This window comes from Miniopterus schreibersii (assembly GCF_964146895.1).
Source record: "Miniopterus schreibersii genome assembly, chromosome: 16".
NCBI classification, from domain to species: Eukaryota; Metazoa; Chordata; class Mammalia; order Chiroptera; family Miniopteridae; genus Miniopterus; species Miniopterus schreibersii.
This window is the reverse complement of record NC_138116.1, coordinates 2,367,657-2,382,633: the sequence shown is the minus strand read 5'-3', so window position 1 is coordinate 2,382,633 and position 14,977 is coordinate 2,367,657. Positions and strand designations below refer to the sequence as shown.

At 50.1% G+C, this 14,977-nt stretch overlaps 1 protein-coding gene across 4 annotated transcripts in view; it reads left to right on the top strand.

The window, feature by feature from the left end:
* Positions 1–673: 673 nt before the first annotated feature.
* TNRC6C (trinucleotide repeat containing adaptor 6C) overlaps positions 674–14,977 on the top strand; it is a 74,164-nt gene continuing 59,860 nt past the window's right edge. For 2 of the 4 annotated variants that reach the window (XM_081161508.1, XM_081161506.1), the window contains exon 1: positions 674–794. The gene's annotated coding sequence lies outside the window, so the exon portion shown is untranslated. The remainder of the gene's footprint in view (positions 795–14,977) is intronic. The other 2 variants (XM_081161507.1, XM_081161504.1) reach the window with 1 other exon arrangement.

Below are 14,977 nucleotides of genomic sequence, written 5' to 3'. Positions count from 1 at the left end.
AGGGTAAGGAGGGGGCGTGGCCTGATTGAGACCAACCAATGGGCCGGCGAGGGGCGCGGGGGGCGGAGCTGAGGCACGGAGCGCCTATTGGCCCGCTCGCCTCCGGTATGCAGATGCGGTGGGGTCACGTGCCAGGGGCCGAGACGACTTCCTGTTGGAGGCCAGCGCGGGGCGGGGAAGGGGGCGCGAGCGCCCCGTCTGGCTGGAGCGGGGGGAGGGGGGTTCTTGTCAGTTAGAGCAACAAGATGGCCGCGGTGGCAGCTCCGCACCTCAGCGCGACGGCCCGGGGAGCCGCAGCCGCCGCCGCCGGCCCCGCCGGCCCCGCCGCGCCGCAGCCCTGAGCGCCGCCTCGGCCGCCCCCGCCGCCCCTGACAGGGCCGCCCGCGCCCCCGCCGCGCTCCTGCCGCCGCCGCCGCCGCGGGCCCGCCCGAGCCGGAGGCGGACGGAGCGCAGCCGGCCGAGCGCCGAGCGCCGAGCCCCGCCGCCGCCTGGGACCCCGGGCCGCACCGGAGCCGTCGTCCCGCCCGCGGGCGCGAGGAGCAGGGCGCGTCGCGGCGTCGCCGGGGCCGGACCTGGACCTGCCGGGACGCGCCGCCGCCCACCCGCCCGCGCCCCCGCCGCCCGCGCCGGGACCTGAGCCCGCGGCGCCGGCGCTGAGCGGGCCCCCGCCGCCCGAGCGCCCCGCAGGCCTCAGCGCGGCCGCCCGAGCTGCTGTGGCCGCCGCCGCCAGGCCCGCGCCGCCGGAGCCCCGCCGAGGAGCCGCCGCCGCCGCCGCCGCCGGGGACGGAGCCCAGGTGAGCGCGGGCCGGGCGCCGAGGCTCGCAGCGGCCGAGCCGGCGGCGTCGCCTTTGTTCGGCCGGGCCCGGAGCGCGAGGGGTCGCGGTCCCGGCGGGAAGGGGTGCGCGGCGCCGGGCGGCGGGCGGCGGGCGGCGGGCGGCGGGCGGCGGGCGGCGGGCGGCGCTGCCCGCGGCGCGGGGCCGGGCGCGCGCGCGCGCGGCGGGAGAGGTTCGCCTCCGCCGGCGTGCGGGGGACCCGGCGGGGTCGCGGCGGGTGGCGCGGTGACACAGCCGCTGTGGCGTGTGTTGAACCGACGCGGTTGGTGGCCGCGGGCTCTCCCCGGACAGCCCCCCGCGGGCTCCGCACTTCCGATGGCGCGCAGGCACCGGAGCGCGCTCGGGGCGGGCGGCGGGGCCTCGCGGGGCCGCCCGCAGTCAGCCGGGCCGGGGGCTGGGCGGCGGGGCCGCGGGGCCGCGGGCGGCGCGCACGGCGAGGGGAGCCCCGCGACCCGCTCGCGCGACCCGAGCGCCCCGAGCGCCCCGGCGCCGCCTCCGCACCTTCGCCGTGCGGACCAGATTCGACTGACTGACTCGCAGCCGTTCAAACGCGCGGATGCGAACGCAGGGGCTCCCTGCGGGGAAGCGCGGCGGGGAGGCCGTCCGCCCGCGGGCCCCGCGGAGCGTGGGGAAGGGGTCTCGCCGCGGACGCAGGCCCGCGGGCGGGGCCGGAGCCGGGGGCCCCGCTGCGCCTCCTGCGGTGTCGGCCCGAGACGCGGGCCCCGCGGGAACCCCGGGCTCTCCGCGTCGGACTGAACCTCCATTTGGCGCGCTCAGTTATTTCTCGGCGTGAACTGCAGATTCCCGACTCAAAATGGTGCTCCGTGCACGCTCCGCGTCCAGCTCGAGCGCCTTGGAGGAGTTGCAAGTTGGAGGCGCCTGGCGGGTTTGAGCCATTGTGTTGCCGAGGTTCGGGCGTTCTCCAGTTTCCCGTGTTCGGGTCGTTGTGCTTCGCCCGGTGTAGGGGGTCAGCTTATGGGGATCCCTGGGGAAAAACCGTTGCTGCGTCTCTGGACGTAATTGACCCTGCACAAGGCTTATTGTGTGCAAGCTCTTTCCTACGTGTAGGATTGAGTAACGATGGGGATGAGTTGAGACACTGGAAATGTGGCCTGAATGGTCTCGGGGGACAGCAGTGGCCGGTCTGAAGCTTGTAGGGGCGCGGACCATTGTGCGCACAGGTTTCAGGCTTCCTTCGGTGCCCTGGAAGGGTCAGGCCGACACAGCCCAGGCCGGGTGGACTTGCCTGGCAGAGGGCACCTTGAAGAAGTGCGCGTCATTTCAGGGCCACGGAGGGGCGAGGGCTGTGAGCACCTCTCAGCTGGCACCTCTAGGATGCTTTGTTGGAGGAAATGATGCAAAATGAGGTTTTAAAAATGACCAACCCCGTTATATTATCCAAATTAGTTTCATTGTTGCTGTTTACAGAAGACAATAGCCTAAATAATGGTTACTTTGTTTACCTATACTGAAAGTTTGTTTTTTCTATAGAAAGTTCTTAATATTAGTGTTTTCATAAGAATAGAAATTCTTAGACTCTGTTAGTAGTTGTTGTTTTTCTACAGGTTGGGTCATGAGAAATTGATAGCCTAGAAAATGGTAATAGTAAAGTTATTAGTTAAGTTAAATCATACTTATGGTGATACAAAATTTCTTCTAGGCAGCACATCCTTAACCAGCAGAGTGGCTCTACAGTCCTAGATATCATATAAATGTATAAGGATTTTATTACGAGGACCTCATTTTAGAAGCCTGATTCTGAGTCTTCCATGCTTCTTGTCCAAGTCAAAGACCTTATTGACCAGTAGTATCTCTGCTTTACTATTAAGGTGTGAAATTAAGTAACGTTCATACTAGGCTGTCATAGGGCTCAGTTCTATTTCATTTGGGTTCTGGCATTTAAATATTTTAGTAGTAACCCGGGTTATATGTAAATGTTGGCTTTAGATTTTCCTCCCTACGGGGTTTATTCTTCTTCAGGTGGCATATGCTTTAACACTTTCACAAAGATCCTTTTGTAACAGGTTTATATTTATACTTAGTTGGCTCAGGGATTTGGGAACAAATAGTTGCATTAGAGTGCTGATTGTGAGGGAAACGGCGAACCGTTTCACTTGACTCAGTGATAAAACATGTCATGGAGGAACATAGGAAACTTTAAATTACAGTATTTCTCGCCACCACCACCTTTTTGTTAAGAGGCTGCTTTCCTGAGATAAATTTGTGCTTGTCCAAGTGCTGTCATCTGGCTCACTTCCAAAACCCAGCTTGGGGGGGGTGGAGGTCAGGCTGCATGGGGCAGCTTCTCCCCAGGGAGGACACCTTTCTCTGGAAAGACATGCAAGGTAAATCCTACAGTATTGGCTGGGAATGGGGAGTCTGCATTACTTCCCCAGCTCCCAGTGAGGCAGTGAGGCCTGAGTGGAAACTTATTCTTGCTGGACTCAAGAAAGTGATGCTAATTTTAAATTTAAAAAAAAAAAAAAAAAGGTGACTAATGGAAATCTGCCTACTTGTCCGTTACTTGATTTGAGTATATAGAATGTCTGGCATCATATAACTTCCCTGACAACTTGGCATTTTAGGCCTAAAGAGCCAGTTTAGAGACTGTGGACCTTCCCAAGTAGGAATTACATCCACAAGATTGCACACTTATGTCTTAGATGCCTAGTTACCACTCACGCAGGGTTCATTGTGCACAGGTGATACCCGAGAAGGCTTAAAGAAGGAAACAGACTGGCTGTGAAGTCTGAGGCTGTTCCACATATCAGAATAGCTTATGAAATAATTAAGATTTGGAGATGGAGCAAGTGAAGATTACTTAGCCAGAGTAATTGAAGCCTGTGGGAAAAGCATGAGAAATGGAGAAACAAGGGACAGCAAGAGGAGGCCGTGGCACCCGGGCACGGCTGGGCTGAGGGGCAGGAGGAGGAGCCTGAGCACGCGGTGCACAGGAGGTTCTAGGCAGGTGGGAGGAACCAGGTAACTGTTTTTGTTTTATTTTGGTTTTGTGTTCTTTAACTGACATTATCTTGGCTTCTTACTCATGATTTTGAGACCATCAAATGAGTTTTTGCCTTTCATTCCGGCTTTATTTCTGAGTCTCCTGGTGTTTTAGAGATCTTGTGAAAGAGTATTGGTGCTGTGTTCTGTTTTCTGTGATGACTGATTTCACAGTGAAGGTGACTGGACTTCAGTTGCTTAATTAAGACACTTAACATCTTAATAGTTTTGTTTGAAGATGTCATAGACTTAAGTAGAGAGAGAACATCAAATGAGAGCTAGCCTTTTTCTGAGGCAGATTTCACATTTTCTTTAAGCCAGTCTAATTATGATTATGTAAAATTTTGCAAATTAAATAATTGTTCAGTCATGAGGAGAGTATCCTTCACTTCGCAAAATAATATACAATAAGCTTTCTTTAAATAGACTTTAATGCAGTGAAGATGTTCTCAATTATAAACATTCAGCTTATATACAACTTTTCAGGAATATAATTGCTTAAAAATATAAAGGTTACTTGTTGTCAGAAATAACTGTATAACCTTGTGTAGAGATTGTGTGCCTGATGTTGAAACCAAGAAATGCGTGATCCTTACCCCGTGAACTTGTTTGAATAAGCTGATTAATATAATCCTGTAAGTTTTCTATTGTGTAAATCAAGCATTTGAACTGTAACTTATTGAATGAAAGTAAAATGTGTATTTTTTAATTCTCCAACTGGGCTGTGACTAGCTTTTGCATGTTAAAAACATGGTGAACATTCATACCTTTTATGCCATTTTTGGAGTTTTACTAAAAACGAATTCTTTCGTGGCCACAGATGCTTTCAGAGAATGGAGGAGCTCTTGCAGGGATGAGAGCTGTTACAAATGCGCTCTTCCTCTGTGGCTCTCGGAGACTGTAGGGCTGTGTGCAGAGCTAGACAATCTGGGCACCCAGCCACGGAGCATCATCCCTGCTGGGGCGCAGATAGCGGCTCACCCCTCCTGAGCCCCCGTGGCTGCAAACCACAGCGGGAGGGACGGCTTTGGGGAGCAGCACCGCTGCTGCTCTGAACTCTTAATATTCTGTGCTGGCTCTCGGAGCTTCAGCCACACACCGGGACTCTGGTTTTCTAAGATACAGTAAGGATTGAGGAGGGGCTAGAATGTAGCTTCTGAAATATGTCTCTTCGAGGACAGGGGGTTTATTTATTTATTTATTTATTTTTAAATATATCTTCATCGATTTCAGAGAGAGGAAAGGAGAGGGAGAGAGAGAGAGAAACGTCAATGATGAGGGAGTTGTCATTGATCGGCCGCCTCCTGCACGCCCCCGACTGGGGATCAAGCCCCCAACCCGGGCATGTGCCCTGACCAGGAATCAACCCCTGATCGCCTGGATCCTGGGTCAGCGCTCAACCGCTGAGCCACGCCCTGCCGGGCTAGGACAGTGGATTTAAATGTCTGCTCTAGGCAATACGGAGTGGTGAGCTGTCTTTGCACAAGGCCTCCCTGCTTATTTGCCTCTTTGTTGAGACACTTCTGTTGGGAGTGACAGCCCTGATCCTGGGGCCTCTGGGCAACAGCGCAGAGGGCCCCAAGCTCGCCTGGAGCCTTTCTTCCAGGTGGATGGATCTGATGTGGCTTGTTCCCACTTTACTTCCTCATAAACCTTTTCTGACACCAAAATTTTTTTAATTTTTGTACAAAAATAATAAAATTAAAGTGCGCACACTTGTGTCTGCTCATCATCATTGTACAGCGTTTTTTGTGACCAACAAATATTTGTGTAAATCAAGATGACCCCGGTGATCTCTAGAACACAAACACCGAACAGCTCTTTTTCTTTAGAGACTGGTTTCCTTGTTTAGAACGTCCTAGGAATCAGTGCCGTGCAGGCCTCCACGATGCCCTTCCTCTGGGGGCCTGAACAGGCTGTGGTACGCCCTCTCAAGGCAGACTGTTTGGGCAGCGTGCAGCCCGGCCAGGGCCGGGCGCAGGTGTGTGCCCAGGTGGTTGGGGGGACGTGCGTGCCGCTGGCTCCGTTTTCTGGGCACAGTCTAGTTTTTTAAGAACAAGGTCTCAGAGGCGAAATCAGTTGCTGGGGTTGAGCCTGGCAAAGGTGATGTTCACTTTTTATTCCCAAAGGTAATTTCTTTTAATTACTCCTTTAATAAGTGGGGAATCTAAGTTAAAGCAGCAGCCGGGAATTAAAGTAGGCTCTGAAATTAGAGCTCTCACCTCCCACTGTTGGTGCTGTGGAGATGTTAGCAGCAGGGCTGTTCGGGATTCACGGGGTGGGGGGGCGTGGAGCTACTGTTTTGACTGCAGTGTCCTGTCTTCCTCTGGATGGAGTGGGGGGGGGCAGGGAGTTTCACAGGCTTTGTCCTGCAGGAGGCTGGTGTTGGAGGAGGCCGTCCCTGGGTGGGGAGATGAGGCGAGGAGGAAGGGGGCCTGTGGAAGCAAGTGCATTTGAGTCACTGGGACAGCTGAGGGGCGATGGGGTGGGAGTAGTTAGACAGCAGCCCCCTGGGCAACCCAGACCTTCACTTAAGAATACTCTGCCACTAGGTGCAGCTCCTGTTTGAGCACTTACTCTGGTGATGCCAAGGGCATGCGTGTTCTCTCATTTCACCTTCACTGTGCTCCCAGCAGAGGGTTTACTTACTTCATTTTACAGATGAGGAAAGGAACCTCTGTAGGGTCCCACGGCTTGTAGGGAGGGAGGCCAGAATTTAAATTCAACAGTCCACTTCAGAGCCCTTCCCCATCGGTAAATAGCTTGGATTATTCGAATAGCTTTTAAATTAGTCTCTGCCTCTGACTTGTGTCCCAGCAACCCATCCGCTAACATTAGCTGAGTGCATTCTGGACACTTGGTGAGTGTCGTCTGTTTCTCAACAGTAGCTTGCAAGGCAGGTCTGTTACTGTGTTCATCTCCTTGGTGGGGAAGCTGAGGCTGATGGAGGTTGAGTAATTTGCCGAAGTCAGAGCCTTAGGAAGTGTGTAGGTCCCCTGCTGCCCGAGTCTGACTCTTTACCATCCCCGCGCTGCCTTCTGAAGCCCAGGCTGTGTCACTTCACTCCCTCCTTTTCTGCACAGCAGCAGTAAGGCCTCAGGTGTGCAGAAGCCACTGTGAGGAGCTCGACATCACCTGCCCCCCCAGAACCGTCCTGCCAGCGAGGGAGATGGGCACCGAGTGAACATAACAGCGCACATGAGAGCAGTTAAACATTGTGAGGCTTCCTGGAGTTAACAGAAGTCTGTGGTAATTAGGGAGCCATGTACCATATCTCTCCTCCTGAAGATGCGTATTAATGGATTAGACGCTTAGAGAAGTTCAGCAGCAAAAGAAATGTGTTAGATTAGCCAAGTCTTTCCCAAACTTAGGTGACTACCAAACATTGTTTCCCTTTCATGCCATCTCCTAGTGCAGTGGGGTGGACTTTGGGGGGTGTGGAAGGAGAGGGAGGAGACCCAGTGGTCAGAGTGGTCAGGCAAGACCTCACCTGCAGCGGGTCCTGGGAGGTGGGCAGAATTTGGCTGGTTGGAAAGGGATAGTCTACAGGGAGGTGAATGGACAAGCCATATTTGGGAAACATCCTGGAAAGTGACTGAATAGCAGCTTGGACTCAGTATTTTTATTGAGAAAATGACACTGAGGTCTAGTTGTAAGTGGAGGTTCGTGTTGGCAATAAGGGTGGGAAGGGGCTTGGTGGCGGAGCCTCCTCTTTGGCAGGTCAGAAGCTATTGGTGGTGGTTGGTGGGCATGACATAAACTCAGTGGTAGATTAGGAGCTGCCACTAATCCAGGATGTAGCAGAGGGTTGGAGGCGAGATCAGAAGCGGGAAAAGAATGGCTGTTGCGGCTGCCTCCGTACGGTGGTGCAAGCTTGGACGTGCACGGGGTAGCCAGGGTGGGCCTGGAGGCTGCAGGGGAGAGAGCAGACAGAACTTCGGGGTGCTTGGTGTAGGCCATGGGGGGCTGAGTTCTGCCAGCTCAGGCGTGTAGTGCTCTGCTCTCCTGGGGTGTGCAGGGAGGCTCTAAGTAAATAAAGAAGCCAGCATCACAATGTTTGCTCATATGCAGGCGGTGAGTCCTCTGTTTATTTATTTATGTCATTTTTGTGTGAACCCACAGAGAGCTTCTAGACTCCTTCCCTCTTCCCTCAGTACTTCTCCCATTATTATTATTTTAATGCTTACATTTTAAACTATAGAATGCTTTATTTAATGAGATATCCATTATAACATTACCATACAGGAAAATACTTAAGAAAATAAAGCCCGCATGATATAGATAAGTCCAGATCATGTAGAGCCTCAGACATTTGTCTGAATGTTTTCACAAGCATGCACCATTGCCAAGCCCTTTCAGCACCTTCTGTTGCTGCTGTTCAGAAACCAAACACTGTGCTACTTTCATGTCTCACAGTGAGTCCTTTCGCAGTGCTGGTGGGGAAGGTGACAGAAGATGGCAGTTGCAGGAGTTTATTGTGTGCAGTTCTGGGTAGAGATCTGACTCAGCAGAAATCCACTCTGTAATGAGCCAGGTAATAATAGGGTTCTCCTGTTAATTATGGGGATACTCTCAACAAAATCAAATTTTCTCAGTACCATACCCATAAAACCGCCTAACTCAGACTTTATATAACAGTCCCAAATATATTGTAAACTTTGTGGATATTTCCAGAATATTGACAGAAAAGAGAGAAAACAAATCATCGATGTATTTCCAGGAAACATAAGGTCGGGTTATAACATAAATATATACCAGTGTTAATAGTATCTGTGTTGAAGCTACCAGAGCTTTTTAAAGGTTAGATAAATTTAATAGATTCCTTAAACTTAAGTGTTATAGATTCTTTCTTAACAAAGAAATTAAAACAAAAATAAATGGACTTTTTAAAAAACACTCCTGGAGAGTGGGGTGGAGAAGCTTTAAAACAGACAGAAGTATTTCTTTACGACAGCCGGGTGCTGAGTGGGAACCTGAGTCACTGTCGCACCTGAGCATACGCCACGGTTTCATGTCTAATTGATGAATATTATTTTTCTCGCTGTTTGCTTTAGACCCCAGCCCCCAGAGTGGCCCTCACAGATTAGTGCTTCACAGAGACCTTCCTTGTGATCATTCCGTTAGATCTTGAGTTGCTTGACAGCAGGGTAATAATGTGTTTGTATCCGTACAGTTTTGTGGATCTTATACTAAGATTAAAATTTTCATTTTTATTTTGAATCACCTATTTCTTCAGAGATTTTGCTTCCACAAATGATAGTGGGGGAAAGGAAGAAGTTGATAAATGAGTACTTTGCCTCCTTTTTTTAGTTTTTTTAGGATGGTAGCCAACCATAATTTCAGATAGTCAGCCTTCCCTGTGGGGCGTGAGAAGGGGGCCTGGCTGGAGGAGTGGACCAAATGCCCGCGGGGCCCCTTTCTACGGGTGCCCAAAGGAGTGGGTGGTTCCCCTTCCCTGAAGTCCCTGGGTAAGTGCCACCAACCAAATTGTGACATTTCTTAGGGACATTTGAATTTTAGGTAAGGTAAAGTTATACAAAATGCTTCCTGGTTTGCCTTTCACAGATTTGGTGACTGTCTTCAGATACTGTCCATTGGAAAAATGAGTTATAACTCAGGGATCATTCTGGCTGACCCAGAATGCCTGGTTAGCACGTATTAAACTTGCTGTTCTTGTCTCCGCTGGGGGGCTCTGTGGAAATCAGATCACATTTTAAAAGGATATTGTCAGAATTCATTTCTTGAAATCAATTTATGTTCACTCACAACTTAAGTGCTCCTTTAGCAAAATCATTAGATGTGGTTATTTAATTAACTATACACGTTCGTATTTAATAACCTTCGGTGGCAGAATTTTGATTATGCAGATCCCACAGCCTGAGAAAGGGCGGTTTCTCTTTAATTTGTGATTTTCCAACTAAATCTCAAATTAGTGGACATCGATTTCAGGATTCGGCCTTTAGCGTCACTCAGAAGTTTTTCTAGCCTTTTATTTGCATTTCCCATAACCTTTCCCTCCCCCCTTTTAAATTTGCTCTTTTCATGTTCTCAGGCTTTTGGGGTTTGTTTTGGGTTTGGGTTTGTTTTGGGGTTGTTTGTTTGTTTGTTTTTACATGTTCTCTCCTAAAACTTTGGACTTCAGGGGTGGGGGTGAAGGCCTGGCCTGAGGCGGCAGGGTGAACGAGCAGTCTGCTTCCCGTCATTTCCGCGTGTAGTTGTGTTCTGGAGCCTGTCGCTCTGAAGATACAGGTTCGTAGCTAGAGAAAGGGCTCTGAGACTTCACAGTAGCTGTAGTTTTTGAGTTCTTATCATGTGCCAAGCACAGGCTTAACGTATTATCTCATTTATTCTCATCAATAGGTGGGGAAGCAGAGGCTCTGCTGTCAGCTCCTTCAGATGGGGGGGCTGTCCTGGCTCTAAAGATCTGAGAGTTCTTTGGGGCCCAGATACGATTGGTGCATTTGATTTGTTTTAATTAAAAAGTTATCAAATGTTAAATTACCTGTCTAGTGGATTTGCAGTCCCAAATAGCATAATTTTGGACTCTAAAAATATATGAAGGGAGCGCTGACTTTGATGTGTTTGTAAGAAGCGTCGTCTGTATTGGAAAGCTGGATGGCAAATCCTGCTTCTCCCTGACTCCTCGCTGGCATCTAGCACGCAGCTTGGGCAGGCGTGTGTCTGAGACGGAGCTCTCACAGGTGGTTGTTTCTGCCACAGCAGCAGGGTTTTCTTGCAGCATTATTTGAAAATTAATGTTACGGAAAAAATTAAGCCTATTTAAAGGGATTCTGGCTTTGATCCACATTATAAAAAGTGGGAAGACAGTTCTATGAAGACCTGTGTCACCTTGAAACTGGAGTGTGTTAGTTAATGGGGTGAGCTGGGAGCAGGCTGCCTTTGATACATAAGAGCAGCATCTGAATGGGCGATAGCTGCCTTTTTTCTGTCTAATTCAGCTGCTGCCTGTTCAGTCTCAGCCTCAGTTGGGAAGCAGTTTCCCTCACTTGACCCATTTTCCTCCTGCATTATAGCCTCCTCCTGGCTCCTCAGCACAAGTGGGAAAGCGTGGCGCCTGTAAACCCCTCCAGACTGGGGAGGCGGGGAGGTGCGGACACCCCTTTAGAATGAGCCTGCCGTCTCTCCTTCATTATTGACTCTGGTTGGCGGGGTAACAGCTTTGCTCCTTTACTTAGATATCAGTTTCCAGAAGAGATACATGTTAAGTGCCTGAGGTTGGTAGAGAGGCTTATGGGTGTAGGAAAAATAGGCGTGTGGAGGTAAGGATCTTGTTTGGTAAAATGGACAATTTAAGGATGTTATAATTTTAGTAAACATATATGCAGTAAGCCTGATATTAATATATGCATTTTTTTAAATGTCTCTCTGGACACCTAGGTCTCTTGATATAATTATCTGGTAATTATTAAGACCTCCGTCAGTCGCAGGTGTGCCATGCTGTCATGGGGCAACATTTGTTTCACATCCATGGCTGGCTGAGAGCTTGAATTGGCTTCTGTCCTACCAGGTTAAATTCTGAATGTCCTCACCTAACGTAATGCCAGTCTCCATGAAACCTCCTCCAGCTTTACTCGTGGGAACCTTCTCTGCGCTGTCCACACTCACGTTTTGGTGACCTCATTCAGTCCCGTGACTTTAAATGCCACACATACCTGAAGACTGCTGAGTTTTACATCACCAGCCTGGACTGCTCCCCAGACTCAGTATTTGTATATCCGCTTGCCTTCTCCACATGCCGTTTAAAGAGCGTGTCCACCTCATAGGCCGGGACCGCATACCTGCTCTGGCCTGTGCGTTCTGCTGCACTCCTCCCGTCTCACCTGAGAGCATGTCCCGCCTTCCTGTCGCTCCAGGCGGACCTGGGGAGTCCCCTTCCTCCCCTCTCTCCCTCTCTGTGCGTAATCCGTAAGAAATTAAACAAGACATTGGAGAGCTTTCTCCTCTAATATAGACACTTAAAGCTATAAATTTCCCTCTTAGTGCAATTTAGCTGCATCACATGAATTGTGATATGTTGTGTTTTCTTCTTTTTTAATTCAGTTCAGAATATTTCTAGCTTTCCTTGTGGTCTCGTCTTTGTCCTTGGGTTATTTAAAAATCTCTTGTGGAACTCGAGGAAAGCTGTCCAGGGTAAGCTCTAAATGGCCAGAAAGAGAACGTATGGCCTCTAAGCTCTAATACGGAAGGAAAGGGCATGTGAAATAATAAAATATTTCCTGGGCCAAAAGGAGACGAGAAAGGAGAGGGAAAAGTGGGGCCTAGAATAGATGGGACACAAGTGTAATGAGAGGGTCAATTTAAGTGACGTCAGACAAAATAGACCCCCAGGCAAGGCAGCCCTCGAAATGGAGAAGGAAATTTCATAATAAAAAGTGAGGGAATTGCCTGGCCAGCGTGGCTCAGCAGTTGAGCGTCAGCCTAGGATCCAGGCTATCGGGGTTCAATTCCCGGTCAGGGCACATGCCAGGTTGTGGGCTCGATCCCCAGTCGGGGGCGAGCAGGAGGCAGCCCATCAATGATTCTCATTGATGTTCCTCTCTCTCTCCTCCCTTCCTCTCTATGAAATCAATAAAGGTATATATTTTTTTAAAAAGTCAGCAAATCCACCAGGAAATTTGTACACACATGACGACAGCTTCAAAATACAAAAAGCAAAAATGAACAGAATCAGAAGGAATAAAGATAAATGTGTTGTCGCTATTTCCTCTTTTAGACACATTAGAAGGAGCAGGCTGTTTGTTTAACATATAAGTTCCCAGAAGCAGTCTCTCACTGTCATTAGACCTAATCACTCACTCGGAGTTGCTGCTTCCATCCTGGCAGCGTGGGCTCTGTGGGGCTTGGTGCTCTTCCTTTCCAAGTGGTGACTGCCTCCACTGAGGACACAGTAGTTCCACTGAATTGGAATATGAGGCTGCCACCTACCTGGGGCTCTTTATGCCACTGAGCCAAAGGTTCCTCTACTGACTGGAGTGCTTAGTCGTGATTACCAAGGAGAAATGTAGGTGACGCCACACGGCGGGGGCAAGGAAGACTGTGTCTGCAACGAGGGGGTTCCCTGGAGTGTCTCTCAGTAAGTGCTTCCTCACTCAATATTAAAGAGTCACGCAGGTCTGCGAGACGCCCCCTCCCACAAGGCAGGCCTGTTGCGCCAGATCCTTCAGGAAAGGGAAGGCGGCTTGGGCCGCCCTGTTGTGTTGAGAACCCTGAGTAGCCGAGGACAAGAGAAATCTGGGATGGACAGTGGGAAAGAAAGCCATGGACACCACCATGCCCTCACGACCAGGTGCACATTCTTTCTTTGCTTGTCATATCTGTATGTTTAACTTTTCCTTTTCTCTTTATTTTATACCCAAGTTGTTGGGAGTTAGCTTGGCAGTGTAGTCTCTAGAGAACAGAATATTGAGTGGGACTGCACTGAACTTAAGGCATAGTCAGTGGAGCCAGTGATGGGTGCATTGGCTGTTCGGACTATGGCTCCTCACTCGGGAGAGGGTGAGCGCATCTTCATTTATAGGAAGATGGGTACATGCCATCAGGTGGAAACCATTGTTTTGATGCTCTGTCGAGTGGGGAGCCTTTTTCCGACCAAGGGCCATTTGGACATTTATAACATCATACATAGGCCATACAAAATTATCAACTTAAAAATTAGCTATGAAAAAAGTTCCTAAATGTATTGAATTTTGAGTCCCACCTGCGGTTGCCTTGGCAGCCAGACCATATGATTTCCAGTCCACGACGACACTCCCCACCCCTGCTCTGTGTAGTTAGTGTGTAGAGGATGTGTATGGAAGCCGAGTGGCCAAAGCAGTGGACTGTGCCAGTGTCTCTCAACTTCCATTCTGTGTAAATTCAAGTCCACCTAAGCCCAGCCTTGTGATGCTGGAGCTGGAGCAGGGGTGTACACCAGGGGCTGGAGTCTTGGCGGTGGAGAGGGAATCTCGTCCTTCAGAGCCGAGCTCACTTCCGTAGGAACCTGGTGCCTTCCTGACCAGGCCAGATCCTGCCCCATCACAAATGAAGGCAGGTGTCTCTCTTTCCCATAGAATTGAGTTGGTTTTTTAAATTCATGAAGTGTAGGTATGCCTCGATGTATTATTTATGTCATGGTCATAAAGAATGGCCTAATAAGAACTGTAATAGTTTGTCTTCTAAAATTTAATTGACTTTTACCCAGTAATTTCACAGGGCAGATAAGTTTGATTTGTTATCTGAGGGGCAAACGGCATCTTCTTGGTTCCAAGAACACATTCCCACTTTTAACACCTCTGATTGTCTGCCTCTTACAGTCGTCAGCATGTCACCGTATTACGGGCAGCATTTTTCTTTCTTACTAATGCATGAAATAGTCATGCCCCTTAGAGGTGGAGGCATCTTAGACCAGATAAAATCTAATTGGTATTTTGAAACAGATTAATTCTGGAAGGTTTACTGGGAACCTGGTGATGCCCAGTCATTCTACGGAAGCATTTCTAGACTTTCATCTCCATGTAAAGGTGGGCAGGCCATCCGTCGGTTCCCCAGGCCGTTAATTTTCCCTGAATGCACTCTCCCCTTCTTCAGTTTGGAAGAAGCTTTAGGTGGGAATATCTAGAGACGTTTCCCCCAGCTTTCCTCGTACCCAGCTAGGACATATGAATAAGTTCTGGTTAATTGGGTGTGAGCAGAAATAATATGTGCGCTTCCAGGGCGTGCTCTGAAAAGGAAGTGATTTGCTCTCCAGTTCCTCTTTTTCTTCCTCTAGTGAATGAAAAGAAAGTGGGGTCCTCATGGAACAAAGGTGCCCGGTCCACCTCTGGACTATGGAGGAGAAGCCTCTTGGGGTCTCTGTTATAGCAGCTTCGCCTGTACTGTAACTAATGCATCATCTCAGAGATTGTCTTGATTGGGCTCTTCAGTTTCCAAAAAATGAGGTCATCCTCGCCATCGTAGGTCCGGAGCAGATGCTCTCGCTCTTGGGCTGCAGTGAAGAGCACACGCTCTTTAGGGAGGCAGTGTGGTGTGATGGGCGCGGCACCTGCTCCAGGTGCAGACGGTTCGGCTGACAGCTCTGCCGCTGACTGTCACCTCGGGCTTCTCACTGGGATCCTCTGGGCTTCAGAGCCCCCCCCCTTTTA